Below are 11,023 nucleotides of genomic sequence, written 5' to 3' on the forward strand. Positions count from 1 at the left end.
AAAAAAATAAGAAAGAAAACAAAATTCAAGCAAACAAAAACAAAAAGAATGAGAATGTTATATTGTGATCCACATTCAGTTCCCACAGTCCTCTCTCTAGGTGTACATGACTCTCTTCATCACAAGATTTTGGGAACTAGCTTCAATTCTGTCATTATTGAAAAGAGCTAAGAGCTACATCTAGCAGAATTGATAATCGTATAATTTTTTTTTTTTAACTGAGGCAATTGGGGTTAAGTGACTTGCCCAAGGTCACATAGCTAGGAAGTGTTAAGTGTCTGAGGCAGGATTTGAATTTAGGTCCTCTTGAATTCAGGGCTGGTGCTGTATCCACTGTACCACTTAGCTGTCCCTGATAATCATATAATCTTGATGTTGCCATGTATAAAAATCTCCTGGTTCTGCTCATTTCACTTCATATCAGTTCGTGTAAGTCTTTCCAGGCCTCTCTGAAATCATCCTACTGATCATTTTTTTATATAACAATAATATCACATAACATTAATATACCATAACTTATTCAGCCATTCTCCAACTGATGGCATCCACTCAGTTTCCAGTTTCTTGTCACTATGAAAAGAGCTTCCATAAACATTTTTGCTCATGTGGGTCCCTTTCCCTTTTTTAAGATCTCTTTGGGATATAAGCTCAGTAGAAACACTGCTGGGTCAAAGGATATGCACAGTTTGATAACTTTTTGAGCATAGTTCCAAACTGCTCTCCAGAATGATTGGATCCGTTCACAATTCCACCAACAATGTATCAGTGTCCCAGTTTTCCTGCATCCCCTCCAATATCCATCATTATCTTTTCCTGTCATCTTAGCCAATCTGAAAGGTGTGTAGTGGTACCTCAGAGTTTTCTTAATTTGTATTCCTCTGATCAATAGTGATTTAGAACACCTTTTCATATGACTAGAAATAGTTTCACTGAGTGGATGCCCAGCAATTGGAGAATGGCTGAATAAATTGTAGTATATGAATATTATGAAATATTATTGTTCAGTAAGAAATGACCAACAGGATGATTTCAGAAAGGCCTGGAGAGACTTACTTGGACTGATGCTGAGTGAAATGAGCAGGACCAGGAGATCATTAAATACTTCAACAACAATACTATATATTGATCAATTCTAATGGACGTGGCCATCTCCAGCAATGAGATGAACCAAATCAGTTCCAATAGAGCAGTAATGAATTGAACAGCTACACCCAGCAAAAGAACTCTGGGAGATGACTATGAACCATTACAATAAATTCCCAATCCCTCTATTTTTGTCCACCTGCATTTTTTGATTTCCTTCACAGGCTAATAGTACACTATTTCAAACTCCAATTCTTTTTGTACAGCAAAATAACTGTTAGGACATGTATACTTATATTGTATTTAATTTATACTTTAACATATTTAACATGTATTGGTCAACCTGCCATCTGGGGGAAGGAATAGGGGGAAGGAGGGAAAAAATTGGAACAAAAGATTTGGCAATTGTCAATGCTGTAAAATTACCCATGCATATAACTTGTAAATAAAAAGTTATTTAAAAAAAGAAATAGTTTCAATTTTTTCATCTGAGAATTTCTGTTCATATCCTTTGATCATTTATCAATTGGAGAATGGCTTGAATTCTTATAAATTTGGTTCAGTTCTCTATATATTTTAGAAATGAGGTCTTTATCAGAGCCCTTGAATGTAATTTTCCCCCCAGTTTATAGGCATAAACTATTCCAAAAATGAAATAAAATCATACTGTCCAGGATATTGTTCAGGCTATACTGTCCACGATTTTATCTCCAGAGGAAAAAGTGTGAGGTAACATGGTTTAGTAGAAAGCACACATGTTGAGTCTGAAGACCTGAATCCCAGCTCTGCTTCTTATACTTGTGGTCTTGGCACTATTCCGGGTCTCAGTTTTCTTGGCTGTAACATGAGAGATTTGAAGTCTTTGACATTTAAGTTCTCATCTATCTCTATGTACTAAAGAGAAGAAGTAAACATTATGTGACTTGTATTACATCTTATCATTCTTTTATTTGGGATAATTTATCTCAGGCTCTTAGTGAAAATGCATTTTTATGGGGTGTGTCTTATTGCTAGTGTTTACATAGACCAATTTCAGTGGCCACTCCTGTACTAGAAAGACAATTCAAATCTAAGCTCAGAGCACTTAGTGAGACCATGCCTTTGATCACTATCTGTAACAGGATAATTATGCTCCCTTAGACACTATGAACTTGAAGGCTGGTTATTACATTGTCTTCTCAGATTTCACATTGCTTACATAATGTAGAGGAACTTTTATGTTTGCTTCAAGAGAAATGATCACAAATTTTCAAACTTACTCCTTCCAATTCACGGAAAGCATAATCTCTTTTCTTTCCTCACCCTTCAGCCCTTGGAACTAATTCAGTCTGAGAAGGGGAAGACAGGTTCACAGCTTAATTCACTTGCTATAGAGCATAGCCCCACTCCCAAGTCCAAAATTCCCCTTGGATGTCATGACTCTTAGGTACCCCATGCCGGGCTGGCTGTGTCACACTGCCCATGATTTTGGTTCCAAGGTTACCAGAGATGGAACTCCAGGCCTATGAGTATCACCTCAGGCACGTGAAACAGAACAAACAACACAGAGCAGAAACAAACACTCCTGGGTCTATTTCCAAGGAAATGGAGTAGGAGAATGGGGAAAGTTGTTCCTTTTCCTCTCACAGGTTTAGCTCATGGTATTCACCAGGAGCAGAAAAGAATTGGAAAAAAAAAGTACAGCTAAGAAGGTGGTATATAAGAAAGCTCAGTCTTGTTGGTTTTAAAATGTCAGGAAGGATATCCAACAAGTGCAGGAGAAGATGGCAGCCCCTGGGGTATCTCAAATGGTCCAGCCTGTGTTCTGCTTCACTACTTCAGTGGGTAGACCATTTGCTAAAATCATCAGCCCTCCATTTCAAATATCTGGTCTTGAGCAGGAGTGGGGAACATTCAGCTCAGAAGTCTCATGAGACTTGCAAAATCATTTGGTCTGGTCCTGCCAAAACAGCTTCAATTCTAGCTGTTATATTAAGGGTGAGTTAATTAAATGTGTGACCAAATAGAGCAGACTGATTTTTAAGTTGATAATTTTTTATGACCTATGAGTGATGTTATAAATATCCAAAAGGCCTTTGGCAGAAAAAAGGTTCCCCATCTCTAGTCTATACTACTCTTTATCTTGTTGCATCTAAGCAGAATAAACTGGACATGATCGAAAAGGAGTTACTCAGAGTAAAAAAACTTTTGAAGGAACCCAAGATGATTGTCTCTATTATGAATCTTCATATAAAGCTTTCTATTAAGATCAAAACCCTAAGTAACATTGTAGCAAAAGTAAAATTTCTACAACCAACATCATGAAGTTGCTTCTTGAAAATGATTGCTTAAACAATATCCCAGGAGTCATTTCAACATTTTCTGCCATGGGGGTGTGTGCATCATGGAGAAGTGGCTCAGTTACTACTGTTCTACTTTAGCTATCTCTTTCAGAATTAAAAACGGTTCTTTCTTTCTAAGTAAAAGCAACATCTTAAAAATGGAGGTCTAGACTGACCCTTAAATCATCAGAGGAATGATTGTTGGTATAGGAGACAAATGTTTTGATATGTTTGTAAAAATCAAGATCCAGAAGCTAAGCAGGATAATGAAGGAAGCTAATTGAAAGTAACACTTTCTCACAGTTCATCAATGAAACTTCTCAAAATTGTGGAAATAAGTACTTAGGGAAAAAAAATCTCAAAGGAGGCTATCCTCATCCACACTTGTAGGGCAGTGGTTCTCAAACTCTTTTTCTCAGTATCTTTACAGTATTAACAACTATTGAGAATATGTCCAAAGAGTTTTTGTTTATATGGGTTACATGATAGATATATATCATAAATACAAAAAAAACCCCTAATTTTGAATTTGTAGACCCTCTGAAAGGATTTCAGAGACCCTCCAGGATTCACTGCACCACACTTTGAGAACCACTGCTGTAGGGAATGCAATAGGCTCCATGTTAGGCACCCTGGACATGCTCAAAAAGGCAAAGAAATCTCCATGTTAGAATTGGGCCAGAGAATCTGAGCTATACTTAGAACTCTAGACCATTAATCCTGCTCAAGACTTTAGGGGTTGTCTGGTCCAGTCAGGAATAGTTTTCCTTTTCTCTTGTTCAGCTGGAAGGTCTAGAGTCATTCAGAGAGAAAATACACCTTATGGAGAGCATCTAGCCCAATCATCTGGAGTTAGAATCTACAACATCTGCAACAGCTGGATTCCAGACTTTGCTCAAATACTTCCAGTAGCAGGGAATCACTATCAGCTCATTCTATATTTAGAGAGTTCTCAAAATTAGGAAGCTTTTTCTTATATTGAGTCAAAAACTGCTTTCCTGAAGCGATTATTTATAGTCCTAGTTTCCTTTATAGGGTGAACTAGCTTAAGGTACAGCTCAAATGTACCTCTTCCTATGGAAAGACTTTAGAGATTATCTAGCTGTTAGCACCCTCCCTCACCCTCTCCTTTCCCCTCTGCCATAACAACTTCTTGAAGGCAAGATCCATAGTATTTAGATTTTATCTTTGTATCTTCTGTAACTTGCTTTAATAGTAACTTAATAACTTTGTTGTTTGTCCTTCGTTTTTGAAGAAAACTGACTTTAGGGAGGTGATGAGATGCGATGATATGATATGCAAGTGAGTATGGACTGTGCAAAATAGATTAATAAATGTTTATTCAGTTGCTGAAGATAAAAGAAGTCATTCTTTGAAAGCATTTTGGTGTGGTACATAGAATCCTTGACTTGGAATCAGAGATACCAAGGCTTAAATCTTGCCTCTGACAGTAATTAGTGATCATGGATAAATCATTTATTGCCCTCCTCCCTCATTTCCCCTAGCCTTGTTTCAGTTTCCTTTTATATAAAATGGGAATATTAATATTTATAGCATCTATCTAATAACTTTGGCTCAAATAAAATGTGTGAAATGCTTCACAAACCTTAAATATTACTTATTAACATTCCAAATGAAATTCCTTTAGATAATTGAAGAAGGGGATCCTCTTTCTTTCATTTTTTCTTTCCCATCTAAACATCTCTAGTCCCTCTGATTGATTCTCACATGGGATGGTTTCAAGTCCCCTCACTCTCCTTCTCTTTCTTCAGTTCCTCTTTAGCTTGCAATTTTCTTCTTAGTGTGAGAACCAGAGATGAGCACAGAATTTGAGATGTGATTTAATTAGAGCTCCTTACTGATGAATGAATGGATATTCTATAAGATCAGAGGATCTTGGAAGTAACTGGTGTGATACAATTCAAAAAGCACATACCGGGTGCAAAGATAATGACAAAACATATCTAAGTTCAAAGAACAGATGCAAACCACCTAAAGTAGGATTTTGATAGTGTTTTTTTCATTTAGTATGAGTCCACACTTATGATGCTTTGGGAGTGGGGAATTATTCTCTACCATTATAAACCATCAGATTTCTCTATAACAAAGTTTTAGGAAAAAAAGGTCTTTACCATTATTGTGTCTTGGACCCTTTAGGAAGTCTAGTGAAGTGTATGGACCTTTTCTCGGAATCATATTTTTAAATGTATAAAATATATAGGATCATAGAAGAAATCAATATATTGAAATACAGTTATCAAAATAAATCTTCCTGAATCTCAGGTTAAGAACCCCTATTTGAGAGAGTTGCCTGGGAGCAGGTAGAGACCTAGCAAGTTTATCATGATGATCAAGTTAGTATGGGTTAAGAACAGGACTTTAATGCTAATCTTCCTGATTATATAGTAAGTAGTTGCTTAATGTTGATCGATTGAACCAAGTTGTGCCCTGTATTTATTATAGCAGTCTGCCTCATTGCTAATAAACTTACTCATACAAATTTTTTAAAAAATTACAAACTCAAAGATCTGTGGCTTCAGAAGGAAAATCAGAGATCATCTAGTCTACCTTCCCCATTTTATGGTGTGAGAACTGAGACCAGAGAGAGAGGTTAAGTAATTCATCTAAATCATAGAGGTAATAAGTGTTAAAGGTGGAATCTGAATCTATTTTCTCAGACTCAGGAATAAGTGCTTTTTCTGTCTACTATATCAAGCTGTCACTTTCCCAATGGACATGTTTTCTTGGGCAGTTTTAAGTATATGTCATATACTCAATAATATTTTATTTTTCTAATTACATGTAAAGATAGTTTTCAACATTTATTTTTGTAAGATTTTGAATTCCAATTTTTTTCTCCCTCCCTCTTACCTCACCCTTCCATAGTTCAGCAAGTAATCTGATATTGGTTATATATGTATAATCATTTTAAACATATTTGTCATGTTATGAAAGAAAAATCAGAATAAAAGGGAAAAAACATGAGAAAGAAAAAGCAAACAAAAAAGGTGAAAATTGTATGCTTTAATCCACATTCAGTCTCCATAGTTGTCCCTTTGGAGGCAGATGGAATTTTTCATGCCAAGTATATTGGAATTGTCTGAGATCAATGTATTGCTAAGAAGAGCTAATCTTCCTGTTACTTTATACAATGTTCTCCTCACTTCACTTAGCATTAGTTCATATGAGTCTTCCTGGGCTTTTCTGAAATCAGTTGAGCAAATGATTTTTAAAGCCCTTCCCAGTATTACTATACTTTATAACTGGGGTCCATGTAGTCCTTGAAATAGATATATTATTAAAATTCACATTGCTTATTTCCAATAAGTTAGAACCAATGCTCATATTCTATATAATTATAACTTGAAATAGTGCAAATTAAAATACATGTAACCACATCCAGAGAATTCATTATTTGCAGTAATCAGGATCTCTCCGTATTATATGTGTAGAATGTTAAAGCAAGAAGGACCTTATAGGTCATCTACTCATAGAATCAGAGATTTAGAGCTGAAAGACACTATAATGTCTTTCTTGTTCAAGCCTATTTTACAAAAGAGGAAATAGCGTCAGAGAGAAAAAGGGCTTTTTTTCCAAGATAACACGAGTAGCTCCTTATTAGGAGCAGTGATTCAAGGCCAAAACCTCTGATTCAAAGTCTAGTGGTTTTTTTTCATTCTAGTTTACTTCCTTATATTATAGATGAGAAAACTGAGGCTCAGAGTCTGAATGAAAAGCCCAGGGGCACATAGATAATTAGAGGCAGAGATACAACTAGAATTCAGGTTTCCATCTCCTAGATGAAAGTTTTTGTAAAAAATAGGTAAATGATTCCGTGACTCTTATTGTAGAGGCATTTTGACTTAGTGGGTAGGCCCTGACTCAGTCTTTCACTAGTTGTGTGACCCTGGGTAAGATACAAACCTCTCTCACCCTCAGTTTCCTCATCTGTAAATAGGAATAATAGCAGTTGTGCTAAAAATAAAATGAGATAATATATGTAAAATTCTTTGCAGATCTTTGCAGTTATAAAAAGTTATTATTACTATTAGTACAACAACCACTACTACTTTATTAGTAGTAGTATTACCAGTGGTAGCAGTGTGTAGATAACCTAGTACTAAGTAGCTAGTCAATTTTTCTCGACAGTTTTGATATGGTGCTATAGGATTTTAATAAGAAAAACTGCAAGAAAGAGTCAGATTGAAAAGAGAAACAGCTGAGATCTCTCACCATCTTTAAGCGAGAAAAAGATAGCTGACTTAATTTAAAAGAAGCTATCAGAGAGCAGCTCCTAGGAATGGGGGAAACAGAAGGGGTTGTCTCCAGGCTAAAATCTCTCTTTTCTTTTTAGAAATAGCCCTGAAAGAGGAGTTAAAGCGTAACAACATAATTGTGTTTCTTTACCCTTCTTCCTATTGATACAGATCTTTTCCCAACAATTAAGGAGGGCTCTGGGAGGTAGGTGGCAAAGTGGATAGAGTATCAGACCTAGAGTAATAAAGACTTGAGTTTAAATCTGCCTCTGAAACTTACTAGTTATATGACCTCGGGGAAAGTCACTTAATGCTGCCTGCCTCAATGTCCTCATCTGTAAAATAGGCTGGAGAAGAAAATGGCAAAATACTCCAGTATCTTTGCTAAGAAAACCTCAAATGATGTCACAGTCAGATGTGATTGAAATGACTGAACAACAACAAAAATGAATATTTATTTTTAAACGATAGTCATTGCAGTTTTCCCAAGACCAAAAGGTCAGGATTTGCATTTCATAGTCTGCACATGTGATTAATTAGTCAGTAGCTTGAGGTGGGCAATGGAAAACACTTCTTTGGGAATCATTGTTTTTCTTCTTCAATTTGCAAAAGGATTTCATCCACAAATATAGACTTACAGATAAAATAAATTTATATATATAAAATAAAATGGTATATCTAGTTTCTATTTTCTGGTTCACTTTTATCCTTACTATTTTTCTTTCTTTTGTTTTTTTCTCAATAGTATTTTATTTTTTCAAATACATGTAAAGATAGTTTTCAACATTCATTTTTGTAGGATTTTGTGTTACAAAATTTTTCTGCCATCCTCTCTTACCTCACCCCTCCGCAAGACAGCAAGCAATATGAAATAGACTAAGCAGGTATACTCATTTTAAACATGTTTCCATATTTGTCAGGCTGTACGAGAAAATCAGAACTAACGAGGAAAAATCATGAGAGAGAAAAAAGCAAACATACAAACAAAAATGGGTCAAAATTGTATGTTTTAATCCATATTCAGTTTCCATAGTTGTCCCTCTGGGCGCAGATAGCATTTTTCACCCCCAATCTATTGGAATCATCTTAATTGATTACATAATAATAATAATAATATAATTAATTGCTGAGAAAAGGTAGATTTTGTCATAGTTGATCATCATATAATTTTGATATTACTTTATTTCTTCTGGTTCTGCTCACTTCACTCAGTATCAGTTCATCTAAATCTTTCTAAGCTTTTCTGACATCAGCCTGTTCATCATTTCTTATACAACAATAATATTCCATTACATTCATATACCTTAATTAATAAACTTAAATTATTCCCCAACTGATGGACATCCACTCAATTTTCAATTCCTTGCCAGTACAAAAAGAGCTGCTACAAACATTTTTGCACCTCTGGATCTCTTTGGGATACAGACCCAGTAGTGAGACTGCTGGATCAAAAGGTATGCACAGTTTTATAGCCCTTTGGGCATAGTTCCAAATTGCTCTCCTGAACGTTTGGATCATTTCACAATTTCATCAACAATGCATTAGTGTCCCAGTTTTCCTACATATCCTCCAACATTTATCATTATCTTTTCCTGTCATCTGCGTCAATTGGATAGGTATAAAATGGTACCTCAGAATTTGATAATTCTTTTTTAAAGTGAATGTTGATTCAATTCCCTTAGCAGTCTGCTACATTTTATCTGTATCTCGCTGTCTCTTTCTGTCTTTCTTTGTCTCTCTCCCCTCTTTTTTTAAATATCTGAAATGTGACTGTATTATCTTACCTATAGAGTTGAGAAATTGCTCAATGACTTGTCTAGATAGGGTCATGTTTCTATAAACTGATTCCTTTGTTGATTCTTATGGACTTTTCTATTTTCCAGGTAGAGAAATAGTCTGGGTAATGGCCAAAATGCTTGGCTTGGAGTCAGGAAAACCTGGATTCACCTATAACACCTTTATCATTAACTAACTGCATAATCCCAGAGGCCCCACTTTCCTTATCTGTAAGTGGGCATGATAATATTGTATTACCCACCTCACCTTCAGTGAAATAAGTTGTGAAAAAGACATAACTGTATATAATCATATACATGAGAAATCATTATCACTGTATATTAGCAAATTGTTTTGCAGGTAAAAAATTGTTAGTATTTTCTAGGTAAAATACTTTTTTTTTTTTTGTTTTTTGCTTTTAAAGCAGAATTTATTACAAAAGTGTCCTTTGTCTAAAGTCCTATTTCCAGCAATGTGGTTTTAAGACTAGAAGTTGCCTTGCTAGTTGAGTTTTACGGCTTAGTTTGGGAATGTTTCCAGTTGATTACTGAGTAAGTTAGCTCCACCCAACAGCTGTAATGTGATACAAGTTGTAAGGAAACCAGGAAGCTGGTTAGGGTTCACTGTCAGTCTTCTCAAGGTAAGTGTGTCTTTACGTGGTCTCTGTCAACAATCATACCGGACAAAGCATTTGCAGTCTTATACAAAAGTCTAATTACTATGAGGTTCATCAGGAAGAATCTCGAAAGTGAATGTTTAATTGGAGAGTAGAAGATTGGCAGGACAGAGCAAATGTTTTGTGTTTTATAGGTTTTTTTTTTGAATGATTTTCTTATACTTGTATTGTGATGATGCATGTTTTGAAGGGCAGGGAATTAATGAGCTGTCCCATGACACTGAGTAATATGCATTAATAGGGAGAAAAGTGTGGCAATAAGGAGAAGAGAGTTTTCTTAGTCTAATAATGAAAAGCTCTAATTTTGTTTGAGCACAAAATTTCTGGGTTTAACTATTAAAATTTTGAAACCACTGGGAATATAGCTTTAATTACAAAATTGGATGGCGCTACTGCATGGGAATTGATTCAGGTTTTAATTGGCTTTTTAAATACCAAGAGGCTTTTAGCCAAAAATTTTAGTCCTAAACTTTGTAATTTTTTTTTTTTAAAGCAAAAATTCAGAGATCTGTGTTTGGTCCTGTGCTGCATAATATTTTATCAGTGACTTGACTAAGACATAAATGCTTTGCTCATCAAATTTATTTCCTTTTGAAGTTGCAGTAAAGTTGTAGTGTTTCAAAAATTATTCTTACTACCTTAATTTCTTATTCTGTAATCTATTGTCTCAGATTTCTGGTATGTTGAAAGGGTGAATATTCAGTTTACAAATTTGTTGCTTGTCTTTGAAGAACTCAACTTAATTTCTTTTTCTTTCTTTTTAAAAGTTTTTTTTTTATTTAATAGTATTTTATTTTTCCAATTACAAAAGATAGTTTTCAGCATTCATTTTTATAAGATTTTGATTTCCATTTTTTCCTTCCTCCCTTCTTTACCACCCCCACTTCCAAGAGAGCAAGTAATCTAATACA

At 35.0% G+C, this 11,023-nt stretch overlaps 1 pseudogene; it reads left to right on the top strand.

The window, feature by feature from the left end:
- Positions 1–2,846: 2,846 nt before the first annotated feature.
- On the top strand, positions 2,847–3,688 carry LOC127561258 (ATP synthase subunit O, mitochondrial-like; annotated as a pseudogene).
- The last annotated feature ends 7,335 nt before the right edge of the window (positions 3,689–11,023 follow it).

Source organism: Antechinus flavipes, chromosome 4 (genome assembly GCF_016432865.1).
Source record: "Antechinus flavipes isolate AdamAnt ecotype Samford, QLD, Australia chromosome 4, AdamAnt_v2, whole genome shotgun sequence".
Taxonomy (NCBI): Eukaryota; Metazoa; Chordata; class Mammalia; order Dasyuromorphia; family Dasyuridae; genus Antechinus; species Antechinus flavipes.